The sequence below is a fragment of the Pipra filicauda genome, unplaced genomic scaffold, assembly GCF_003945595.2.
Source record: "Pipra filicauda isolate LSUMZ 115617 unplaced genomic scaffold, ASM394559v2 scaffold224_size1409572_pilon, whole genome shotgun sequence".
Taxonomy (NCBI): domain Eukaryota; kingdom Metazoa; phylum Chordata; class Aves; order Passeriformes; family Pipridae; genus Pipra; species Pipra filicauda.
In genome coordinates, this window is record NW_024104337.1 from 1038695 (window position 1) to 1052363 (window position 13669).

Consider the following 13669-nt stretch of genomic DNA (forward strand, 5'->3'; position numbering starts at 1 on the left):
TAATGTCAGAACTGGGAAGGTAGGTAAAGAGAGGACAAAACAAAACAAAGCCTGTAGTTATCTTTATTTAAAATGATAATGATGAATGAACTTCTGGAGGTTTTTAGACAGAGTATTTTGAGGGGGCTTCAGAGGTAATTAGACATGGAAGAGGCACAAAGCCACTCAAATAGCCTCAATGGGTCCATGTAAGTAAGTATGATTGTAACAGTTAAAAAAACCCAAATCTAATTTAATTCTTCATAACCCAAAATTATGACATTGATACCTTCTACACATGAACTCTGGCTGCACAGCAAGCCATGGTGTATGTAGGAGTCCAAAGGGAAGGGTAATGTTGCTGATGTGACTCACTGAAAAGCCATATGATTTTGGGGAATTGTACACTGACACTTGACTTAGTAGCCATCTGTGTGGGTATATTGCTCCACTCTCTACCACATCTTGGAGAGTTGTGGAAATTAGGAGAAAAGAAGGGTTATCTCCTGTTGTGTTAGACCAAAACAAGATGTTTAAGAGCTTCCTCAGATGGTTATACAGATACAAGTCACATTTGCCCTGGGAACAAAGATTAGGCAAACTGTCAGCTCTGATACTAGAGGAAAATACCTATCGCTAGAGGCCTGCAGATAGTTTCTAAGGTCTTTATGCAGCAGCAGCAGAAGAAGGAGATGAACTGAGGTTCATTTCCAGTCTTCTGGGTTAAAAAAGCACTTGGGGAAGAACTGGGACTGGTCTTTAAAAGGTGCTGAAAAGGGAAGTCCGTATTAAAAACTTTAGTTTGCCAGCTTCTCTCCATTATATTCCCAAAAGAACAAAACTTGAGGGTGTTGGTTGACTAGAAAACTCAACAAGACCCAAAAACGTGCGCTCGCAGCCTGGAAAGCAGCTGTGTCCTGGGCTGCATCAAAAGCAGTGTGGCCAGCAGGTCAAGGGAGGGGATTCTCCCACTCTTCTCTGCTCTGCTGATACCCTCTCCCTGGAGTACTGCTTCCAGCCCTGGGGCCTCCAGCATAAGAAGGATATGAACCTGTTGTAGTGAGTCCAGAGGAGGCCACAAATATAATCATAGGGCTGGAGTACCACTCCAAGAGGCAGGCTGAGAGATTTGGTGTTGTGCAGTCTGGAGAAGAGAAGGCTCCTGGGAGACTTTGTAGCAGCCTTCTGGTATGTAAAGGGGACCTGCAAGAGAGCTGAAGAAGTGCTTTCTACCAGGGCATGTAGTTATAGGGGTAATGGCTTAAAACTGACAGCTGGTAGGTTTAGGTTAGATATTAGGAAGAGATTCCTCACTGTGAGGGTAGTAACCCACTGGAACAAGTTGTCCAGGGAAGCTGTGGGTGCCTCGTTCCTGGAAGTGTTCAAAGCCAGGCTGGCTCTGGCTTTGAGCAACCTGGTCTAGCGGGAAGTATCCCTGCCCCATGGCAGAGGGGAGTTGGAACTAGATAAGCTCTAAGGTCCCTTCCAGTCCAAACCACTCTGTGATTCTACGATCAAATACCCCCTTACTTTAGCACTTCGTCTGCCTCTTTGACGACCGCCTGCCAAAACCCTGTGACAGGACGGCCGCTCACCTTTCCCACCACCCCCCTGTCCTCTCCCCCCCGCCCTCCCAAGCCCGGGCTCGGCCGGAGCACCCCCCGGGGCAGGCCGCCCGCTCCAGCGCTGTGCCGGCCCTTTCCCGGGAAGCGCCGCTCCCGCCGTTCCGCGGCCCGCCGGCAGGGGGCAGCCTCGCCCCGCGGTTCCCGCCTGGCGCCGCCCCTGAGGGGTGCAGGAATTTGACTGGAAACGTGGTTTGGAAGGGACTTAGCTGAGCCCATCCAAAATACAGAGCGATGTGGCGATGGTGGGAACGGGGAGTGAATTTATATTCAGTCCCTTTTTTTTTTTTTTTTTTTTTTTGGTGTGCCCAGAGTCTGCACTTGTGGCTCAGGGTCTGCTGCCCCATCCACGCTTGCATCCAAAATTCGCATTAAGCTTCAGTGCCAGTAAACAAAGTAATAACATAGAAAATCATTACACAAAAATCTTGTGTTTATTAGAGTGTCCCGGCTAACACAGTTCCCAATGTTTTTTGTAGTCCTGACTCGATGGCTAAATGTCCTCTCTGGCCTTGGGCAAAGGGAGAAGAAGGTGCTGGATACCTGTACATATACGGATGGCTGTCTGTCACTGTGTTGGGAGTGGAAGAACACAGAGGAGGGGATTTGTGGTCACAGCTCCAGGGGAAATCACTTCCCCCTGGTAGCAGGACCAGGGCCTGGAACACTGCTTCTGAGTGGCTTGGCTGGATCTGTAGTGCTTCCTCCCATTTGAGGGAAAGCAATGTCCTGCCTGGCCACATAGGGGATGTAGATGGCTTCCCCACTCCTTCTGCCTCCACTTTTCTTCATTTCTCCCCCTCCCCCTCCCCCCAGTTTATTTAGGCTTCCTACAAAATAGAGAAGAAACACCCTGCAATAGTGTACTGGCTGTTGATGGGGTATTGCCAAGAAGGGTGTTTCATTTGCCTTATGACACTGGCAACCCCCTGCACAGCTCAATTACCTGTCCTGTATGTTTCTGCCACAAAACAAATAGCTTACAGTGCCTTGCTTGCTTTGTGTCCATGTTGTGCATAGGTTGTCTCCTCTTAGAAGCCTCAATAAAAAAGCTAAGTCAATGTAAGAAGCATGAGAGGATTTCCCCTGTCTTTTCATCACAGATACATTACCAAATGCCTCACTCCAGACAGAGTTACATTGTGGAAAATGTATTGAGCTACCATCCCTGGAGATATTTAAAAGAGTTGTAGATGCGGCACTTAGGGGCATGGTTTATTGGTGGACTTGGCAGCGCTGGGTTAATGGCTGGAATCAATAGTCTTAAAGGTCTTTTCTAACCTAAAAGGTACTATGATTTTATGTTTCTAGGAATTGTTGCTCCAACAATCAGGGTTTTTCTCTCCTATATTTGATAATTAGTGATATATTGTGTCCCTTTTTTGCTGCTTGCTCACTTCCCTTAGCAAGTGTAGAGCTGGCATGTAAAGCTCAAGGAGACTTATTCAATTATTTTGGTTTGTGTTCTCTCTTTTTCTTAACTGGGAATTGCTAGTGAACACAGTGCCTTCAGGCTGTAATTTCCTGTTGCATATTTTCTGAAACCATGTGAGGGATTGTTCTTGATGAGCTTTCCGGAAGCCTGCTACAATTGTACTTGTCTCATTATCAGTCAGATATTGCCTTCAGCTTCTTGCCACCCTTTTTCTCTTGCCATTCAGGATTGTTATATAATCCCCTCCTGGGATTTGAATGCTAATATGGGTCATGGAGTCTCTAATGGTAGGTGTCACAAATTTGTCTGGGCTAGCACAGAAAAAGAGGCAGGAAGAGAGGGCTCTGAGCACTAGGGATGTCTCATAAAGGATTTATACAGTGCTTATATCCTACACCGGGGCTTGCCAAATATTGGTCCAGGAGACAGTGATGACTGTTCACGAGGTTGTACCACCCTTTTGCTACTCTTCAGTAGGGATATGATCGAGTGGGCAGAAGTCATTGTGAAATTCCTAGGGTTGAAGGTGGCAGGTGGCCCAAAGAATATGGGAGGATTGAGAAAAACATCAGCAGGGCTGCAAAGGATCATTCTGTGTATGTCTGGTTCAGGCAGTGGAGCAGACTGAGGTGATGGCTGAGCTGTACCTGAATTGAATCAATGATTCTTAGGGCTAGAAAGCGCATTCGGCAACGTAGAGTTGATTTTGGCAGACCTGTGTACCAATACGCCCTGCCTACCACACTGTCAGCTGAAGGGTGCATCATTTCAAGGAAAGTGATCATAATTTCTGGAGACTGCTTCATACCCAAACAAAGCACTGTCCACTACCATGTATGCAGGTGGCTTTTTTATGAGCTTTCTTCTTAGCTCAGCTGCTTATTCTCCCACCCTCCTGAGTGCAGTGCTTCAGGTTTTTTTGGGGCCATGCTACAGCGTGTAGAAGACTTACTAGAAGAGTCAGCCTGCAGGTGATGCTTTCCTTCTTTACTGAGGACTTGTTTAGAGAAAGGCAATTTATGTGTTTGTGGAGCTAGACATCTATCTGAAGGCTGATGTTGGGAACCTTGCCCTGGTTTTAAGTAGTGTAAATGGCCTGGAATGGTCTGTAAGAGCTTTGAAATGTCCTCTTCCGACTGCTGAGAGATTTCCTCCCTAAAACTTCAATAGGCACTGTGGCACCATCAGGGACTGCAGTTACTCTGGGTAAGGAGAGGTACTGTCATGAATTCCCACAAGTGCCATTGTCTCCTGGACGCTCTGAGGGAGGCTATGACATTCAGAGCTTTGAAAGATCAGGGGCAGCTTGAAAGCTTATAATTCTTTTCTTCAACCCCTGGACTTCAAGCTTTGCGCTGTTGCAAAGCGCCACTTAATATTGCTGTACCTTTACAAGGTAAAACATGGTCTGCTCGCCAGCAATGTAGCTTTCACACAGCAACTCTGTCCTTCTCCTCTTTCAAATAATAGGACTAATGAACAGAGATGAGCATTTGTGTTTATGTATAAAATATTCTATGCATTTATCAAGGATGTGTCCAAAAAATTTAGAAGAAGAAGAAAAAAATTTCTCTCTCTCTGTCTTGTAAAATTCTATACAACTGAATGCAAGAATAACTCAGTGATTGTTTCTGCCTCACTGTACCGTTTCAGTGTGCCACTGTGCTCAGCAAAATGTATTCTATATGTTAGTAATTGTTTCTCTATGCCAATCGCTATAGCTGAGGAGTTAAAATTGCTAATGATCTTTCCAGCAGCCTAGCTATTTTTCATCTCCTCACTGAGGCCATTAATCAACATATCTGGGATCACTTGAACAACATTTACTAGCAATTAACCTATGCATATGGGAATTTTTTTCCCTATTACATTTCTATTCTAGTCTGTACATCAAATAAAAGATGTATCGTAACACTGCTTTTGCTAATTGAAAAGGCTAGAAAACAAAATTCTCAGACCTACATGGACCAGCTTGATATGAGAAAAGAGGGCATCCAATATGCTGGAAAAATGCTGCATTAAAGACTTTCCCAGATTGTTGAGCATTAACTAGCCTCTTGCTTTCCACTTACTCTTCCTAACATTATATAGATGATAGAACAGACATCCGAGCTGTGTTGCAGTTAGTTACTGTGTATTTTCAAAGACTTATTGAAATACTCCCTTGGGAAGAAAAGTAACTGTATATGCGTTCTCCTGACCTTTACACTGCCCCACTGTTTCTCTGTTCTTATTTCTTAAGCACTAAGTACTGGTATCACCTCACTTTGCTCTAGCAAGATGCAGGACCAAAATATTTCTAGTGTTACTTCAGTAGTGTCAGCAAAGTTAAACCTGGGGAAATCTGCACCTCTAATGTATTCTACTGTCTACAAACTTTATTTGACTGGCAAATGTTACTGTGTGGCTTAATAGAAATTGAAGAAACAGTTTGCTGCCAAAATCATTGCAGGAGGCTTTTCTGGTTTGCAGGACTTTGCAAAGATGGCAAATTAAACATCCAAAAGAACACAACATGCACTATAAACAGAGCTGGTGCATATCCCAGATGTATTGATATGACTGCAGAGGACCAGTATATCCCATCCTAGCATATGTTGGCAGTTCTATATGGAGATGGTCTAAAAGCTTAAAGCTAAAGGAATGTCAAGTTCTGCAACTGTGATCAGAAGCAGCTTAGATAAAGTAGGACACGAACCAATGGCCAGTTTGCACCAGCACACCCACTGCTGTTAACCTTAGTGAGCAGTGAAGGGAGACTTCTACCCAGAAAGGAGTCTTGTTCCTGTGTACATCCTGCTGGCTGTGTTTCAGAAGTGCCAGAGGAAATAGTTCAGTCCTCTAGTACTGCCGGTAGTAGCTTTTAATCCTAGATGCAGAGGAAGGGCCAGTAAAAGAAATTAATCACCTGCCATGCTTTACAGCCTGTTTGCATCACTAATATCTACTTTTAGTTTAATATTAAAGACTGGAGGATAATAATAAACTTATTACTAAAGTATCCACGAGATAATTACTTTATTTTCTTGTAAACCCAAAGTTTAATTTTTGCTGTTCATTTTCCTTCACCCCAGACCCTGTGAGGAATGCATTCATTCTCTGTCTCAGGTTAGACCAAAATTCAGCATCACCAATTTTTGTAACATTTGTCACTCAGCCATGCAATTTGAATACACAGGACTGTAAGAGAAGCCTAAATATAGTGACTGAATTGGCCCTAATTTATGTCAGAGACAATGCCAGTTTCTAGCCCACATCTTGTGGGGGAAGGAGGCTTCGACACGTGAAACGAAAGGAAACAAAAAAAGATGTCTCCAAACACATTAAACATAACTCTCTTGCTTTCTTTTGGAGTATGATTCATGGATTTTAAATGATTAGTAGAGCCTCAACTTCAATATCCACTCAAAATAGCCCTGTTACCTCTGAGAAGAGAGGAGGATGTCACTTTACTGAGTGTGGTGGCCCTTCTCATGTGCACTGGAGTGAAAAAGAAGGCAAAAGGTGGGCAGGGCCCATGAAGGGAAAAGGGACATTTTAGTTCCCCTGTTACATCTGCTGAGCTCATTTAATATCTTCAGCTCTGGCGAGTGTGAGATTTGGGGCTGAGGGGCAGACCTTTCCGAGAGAGCCATACAAACTGAGTTAAAGAAACAGAAACTGACACCAGGTCTGAGTGTAATGCAACCTAATTAAAATTAAGAGTGGTTGGAAATGTGTTTGGTTATATTCTGTAGGCAACAAAAGGCTATTTTCCTAAAAATACTATCTTGATGATTTGCCCAATTTATATTCTTGTCTTTTCATTTATTAGTTACCTAAACCTTATAAAGCAGAGCTTTCTCCATCCTCATGAGGCAGGTATGTATACAAATGGCAGGTACTGATGAAATGTTTACTGAAAAGATTAGCTTGTCAATGAGGCAAAGGATGGATATTGATCCTCCTTCTATGTTTGTCAACCTGTAACCTGTTTAAGAAATGGCCTACAGCAATGAAATCCAATCAAGCACTCTCTGCAGCTCCAGTTTTCTTGTAATATAGGGAGGGGATTCAATCACAATAAAGGAAATGAACCACTTATCATATAAATGAGGGTAAGGCAATTAACAGGTTACAGGTTCTAAGTGAGGAGAGTTCTGACTGCAATACAGGATTAAACAACGGCTATTCTGTACACCTGAGCTTTTCTGTGGTCTTTCTACAGGGAGAGATTGTTATGTGGCAAAATATGTTGCAATGCTGAGTGAACAGGTTTAACAGAACTGAGCACACTGTGTGTCTCCTCTAACTAAACCCCGGCTTGATAACTTTGTAATGGAAATGTTTTCAAAGAGGTGTCCAAAGCAATCTTCTAAGTAATTAATACCACTTGTCAGTCCACAGGGACACCTGAAAAAGAACTTTTTAGTTTTATGAGAGATGTGAAAGATCATATTATTTTTATTTTATTCAAAATCAGAAGAAAACTGAGCCTTTCCTAATATGATACTCCTGACCCTACCTCCCCCCAGGTCTAAGTTCTGTTTAAGAGAAGTGCTGCAACCATCAGGATGCAGATACAGTCTTCAATTGCCTGTCTTTTTCTATTTGCATGAATGAATAAGAGGGCAACATGATTTACAGATAGGCTGACATGGACCCTCTCTTCCCTCCAGTAGAGTGGATACCCATGTGCAACACCCAATTTGTAGGTTCAGATCCCTGCCCTGAAACAAAGAAAATGGCAGCTGATATTGAGGTATTTGCCATTTGAGACGAGTGATCAATCCTAAGCATTCTTAGGTGTGGGTTTCCTTCTCCAGAATTACAATACCAGATCTTGCTGGGAAAAGATGAGATCAAGTAATTTTTCCATTGAAGGTTTATGTCTTGGTGTTTGCAGAGGGTTGACTTTGGCTGGATATCAGGTGCCCACCAAACTGCTCTCTCACTCCTCATCCTCAGCAGGATAGGGGGAGAAAACAGGACAAAAAGTTCATGGGTCAAGGTAAGGACAGGGAGAGATTATTCACCAGCTACTCTCACTGTCAAAACAGAACTGAGGAAGCAAATTTAATTTATTGCTAATTAATAATAGAGAAAGATAGTGAGAAGACAAAAGTGGAAACTCAAAACACCTTCTTCCTGACTTTACCCTTCTTTTCGATCTCAATTTCACTCCTAACTCCTCCATCTCCTCTCTCCAAGCAGTGCAGTGGATGGGGGCTGCAGTCAGTCCATAACATTTCATCTCTGCCACTCCTTCCTCTTCATGCTGTTCCCCTGCTCCAGCCTGGGCCCTGCCTACAGGCTACAGTTTTTCATGAGCAGCTCCAGTGTGAGTCTTTTCCACAGGTCACAGTCCTGAAGGCTCAGACTGCTCCAGTGGGTCTCCTGTGGGGTCACAAATTCTGCCAGCAAACCTGCTCCAGCGTGGGCTTTCCACAGGGTCACAGCCTCCTTCATGCACCCACCAGCTCTGTCATGGGGTCCTCCACGGGCTGCTAGCCTGTGGACCTCCGTGGGCTGCAGGGGGATGGTTTCCTCACCATGGTCTGCATCACGGGCTGCAGGGGAACCTCAGCTCTGACACTCAGAACACCTCCTGCCCCTCCTTCTTCACTGAGTGTGGTGTCTGCAGAGATGTTTCTCTCATATTTTCTCACTCCCCTCTCACAGATGCTGCCCAGTGTTCTTTATATTTTCTTAAATATCACAGAGGTATCACTGGCATTGCTGAAGGGCTCAAATTTGCCCAGCATTGTTTCCATCTTGGAGCTGGCTGGAACGAGGGCAGCTCCTGGTGTCTCGTCACAGAAGCCACCATGCAGCCTCCCATGCTACTAGAACCTTGATATGTAAGTCCAGTACAGTACTTCAGTGTTTTCCAGCAAAAAAAGTGTGTCACTGCAAGCATCTGATCAGTGCTTAACCTAGAGAAAGTAGTATCCTGTATCTCCAGTTTTTTCCCTTTTCTAAATAATATTCTTCCTAATGGATGCCTTTATTGTTTCAAATGTGCACTGTAATAGACTTCATTAGATAAGCATCCTTTAAAGAGGATATCAGTCACAGCTTATGCATGACACTCAGTAAAATGTGAGAATTCAGAGAACTCATCAACTTGGGGAAGGCAATGAGATACACAATCCTCAATCCCCGCTCCCAGTGTCAGGTAGACCACCAGTGAACGTGGCAGCCTGTCCTGTCTGACATCTGTCTTAGGTACCTGACACAAGTCTCTTAAGTCCAACCCAACAGTTTCTAAGTTCATCAACTCAGCTGAAGGTGCAGAGAAGCCACAGCTGATCTAAAAGCGTTTCTGAAAATGTGGCTTGCACTGATCTGCCAGTGTGACCCCCAACCAGGGAGAAGAACAAGCTCTCACGGTAATCTGTCAGCAGTGAAATGTTAGTTTAAATTTTTCAACAATTTACCTTGCTGAGGAAAATTGTATTTTAAATATTAGGAGTTGTTGTAGGTGTACAGTTACTGTGTATCTTAGCCATAACCACTCTTCCAGTGATGACTATTGCAATGTATACCCTCTTCCAGTTCCAACCTCAACAATCTCTTTCCAGTGGAGTAAAGAGTCCTTGAACACTGTCCCTTCTTTCACAGAATCATAGAATAGAATTACAGAATGGTTTGGGTTGGGAGTTCCAGCTCCTCTGCCATGGGCAGGGACATATTCAACTAGCTCAGGTTGCTCAAAGCCCCATCCAGCTTGTACCTGAGCACTTCCAGGGATGGGGCACTCACAACTTCTCCGTGAAACCTGTTCCAGTGCCACATCACACTGACAGCACAGAATTTCTTCCAAATATTTTGTCTAAACTCACTCTTTTGATTTAAAGCCATTGCCCCATCCTGTCACTACCTTCCCTTGTAAAAAGTAGTTATTAAAAGCAAATTGATAATTTAATTATTAAAATTAGTAAAATAAATAAATGGCGCTATTTCTCATGAGCTTGAAACCTTAGTTTTGTGACTTGAATGGACTAAGACAGCAGGAATAGGACTGGAATTAAGAGTAAATTTGAAAAGGTTGAAATAAAGGGCTTAATCTTTCATATGCAGTAGTGCTAAATTTTTCATACGTAAGAAATTTAATGTGAAATAAAATGCTGAAAAAGCTGTGACATGGTGCTTCCTTTTCCAGGGACCCTAAGTACAACAACAATGCCTCAAAATTAGTGTAGATGTTGGAATACTCAGGATAGAGTCAAACCATTTCAGGTTGTTATGGCATTATCTTGCGATGCAGATACCTTGCTGGTACCAGTACCATCTGGTCTGGCGTTCCCAGGTGGAGGTGTCTGCCACTCATTTGTAGGAGAGAGGAGAAACCTACATCTGGTTCCTTCTCTTCTCCCGATACCACATTCCCCAGAGACCTACTGTCTGCTTTGTTAATGATTAAGAGCTAACTACAGAAGGGCACGTATCAAGTATGGACATATTATATTGTGTCAGAATTGAGGAGGAAGCCTCAGGCTTGTGTCCCATGTGCCTCTCTCCAGTATTAATCTTCTCAGTACATGAAATATTTTTCACCAATACATAACCTCACTTATTACTTCCTGCCATTAAGTGCAGCAAATACTCAGACACTCTTCTGGAACATTTCCAAATGAAATCTCAGAGTCATTACATTAACCTTTTACATTATAGAGCAGAAGGAAATTAGCTATTGGCACACACAGAAATACTTAGAAAGTGGTACGATATTTCACATAATTGTATTTTTATACTTTCCAACAATGCAAAGAGTTAAATAAAAGCATTAAAAATCCTGCATGCTTCATTAAAAACTCTCAATTTCACTATTTTCAGCAAAATAAGCCATCAGTGTTAGATTCTATAATTGACACCATTGCTTAGGGAACAAACCTATGAATCTTATTAGAGACAAATTCATTACTTTAAGTCCACCCTTAGGATGCAGAGCTCATAAAAGAAATCTCTGGAGGGTTCAGCTTAGGGGATGAGACGATTTCAGGCTGCAAATCTACAGATTTGCTGTAATTAACCTGAACTAATTATTGTCAGGCGATGGGTCAGACATCCTGGATAAAAGTCCCTGACTGGTTTTGTGGTCTACTGGGTTTTCAGCAAGAGAGCTGCTTGTTAAACAAAGAAAAAGTACTGAAAGCACAGCCCTATATATTCTTAAAGCAAAATAAATCTTTCCACTGGGAGAGAATAGCAGAGTCTATTTAAAATGCACAGTCAATTGGCACACTGAAATATATCAATGTTTAATACTTTTGCTAGCTAGCTCGCTGCAGGCAATGATCAGTAGCAATGGTCAAAAACAACTCCTGGGTGGGCTAGGCTGGTCTCCCTCCATATGAAGGGAATGACTGCCTGCTTGCTTTTGCAGATATCATGAGAAGGGATCCATTTAAGCAACTCTTCGTGCACTGCAGGTGCACATTACAGTCCTGCAATGGATGCTGCCCTGTCACTATTATTCTGTGGCTTACAAGGAACAAGGCAGATGCACAGGTGCACCTACAGAAGCTCCTTTGGCTCACATAGGGCAGAAGGAGTAAGCTAGTCAGTCTGTACAAGATATGCTGATAACTCTGTAATATAGATTATGGAGATTTAATTATCATGGCTTCAAATAGCAGTGACTATTTTTACCAGTAGTGGAAGAGCTGTTTAGTTTTATTGTTTCAAATAAAATTCAATACAAAAATTTTTGTATGAATTTAAATTTCTAAATTCTTTTGAAATCAGTGACCATGACGTGAAAATGTTTTGAGACACCTTTGTCCTTTGAAGTTTCCAAGACTTAGTTGGGCAAAGATGACATGGTCTAGTGTGGACGATAGTTCCATCTTGAGTGAGTGGAAGATTACCTCCAGTGAGTTCCTTCGGGCCAGCGTTTCTATGACCCAGTGGGGTTAAGAAGCAATTACAAGGAGAACTGTGTGCTCAGGTGCCATCCTCACCCTCTCAGAAGATACTTATGGCTGCTCCTTGCTAAGGAGTTCTTTTCCCTTCAGTCCAGATATTTGCTGCCATTGCTTTTTCTCTCATAAACATATACCCCTTTCACCTCTATTCCTCTTTATTCTGCTGCTGTGTCTTGGCAGGTGGTCATATATTTTTACTGTATGTTTCACTGATATTGGGCAATTTGTTTTTCATTTCCTCTGTGTGCAACTGATACTGTGGGACCAGGTTTCTAATAGAGGACTCTGAACAAGGGAAGCCCATGTATGAAAGCAGCATAGGTAAGGCTGATTATGGCAGTGATCACCTATGGACCCTGGAACACACCAGTGAGGGAGTGGAGGGTTGAGCAGTGGGGATAGGCAATGGGTCTTGTCACGTGAGTGACTCAAAATATTGCTAGTCATACTTTATCACTTAAATGTAACCTAAATTATTTTAAATTTCGAGCCTCTGTGACTCCCTAAGGAAAAAAAGGTCTATATCAGTGCCACCTAATAAATCCCAGGTCCCTCCTCTGCTGCGTGGCTGTGGAGTTTCTTCAGGTTTCTCGTGCACTCAGTTGCTTCCAGATAAAATTTTCTGGCTCACAGGGGTACTGTGAGTGGAAAGTTGGCTCACATCTGCTAACTTAATGTGGTTCGTCGAGACACAGAGATCCTGAACTTGACAGAAATTGTGACTAGACCCTGGTCTGTTTTTTCACTCTCCCAGGCCTGCACAGAAGCAGTGAGATGCATATGTCCACAAAATGTGGGTAGACGTCCCTCTGTGTGACCTGGCAGATGATGAGCTCTGGCTTCAGAAATCTCACTGCACTTCTGGGGCTGGCGTGGGCTCGATGTTATGAAGCGCTTTGTTGAACTGGTCTGTTTGAGCTTCTAAGAATCAATATTTAGTACAAGATAATCTTTTGCTTCTGAACATTTCTAATTTAAACCCCGACCCTGTGAGGGTTACTATGTATTGTTTCACTTTCCTGCTTTTGGATTCCTTGTAATAACATTGTTTGGAGAGCAGGAAGAGGGATGCCAGATAAAAAGTGCCTTTTTGCCATCTTTCCACCAGGTCCTCCACTGACCTAGCTGTATTTTAGTCTTCCTGAAACATGGGCCTTTTGATCTTGATGTAAACAAAACCTTCTTCAGTGGTAACAAGCTTGACTGCTGTTGACTGTGCTCCTGTTTACAAACAAAACCTGGTCCTGTAGCGTTTGTTTTGCTGTGTCATGCAGTCCTTTTCCACTTGTACTTGGTTCATGCCATCTTATTGTTTCTGATACAAACTCCTACAACAGGAGGAAAGTCCCCAAACCCCTCACTTCACTGCCCTGATTAGCTGTGACTGGTGTTTCAGGTGTGGCTTCATCAAAAATCAAACATGACAGCAGAACTGAATTACCGAGTCATCCCAGATGGAATGGCAAGATGGGATGAAGGAGTCCAATTCCTTTCACATGGATATACTTGTTTAGCAAAATGAGAGGAAAAAGAAGAAATTTTGATGATAGTAGAGCAGGAGATGTTACTCTTTTTGTTCTATCCTACAGACAGCACAGCATCCATCACCTCTGGCCACCCTGGACTAAAACAGGCTGTATCACTAGTCCTGGAGTGTAGTAGAAGTGGTAGCAGATGGTATTTGCAATTCTGCTATATGGGAGAAAAGCAAGCAAATCTTTCCT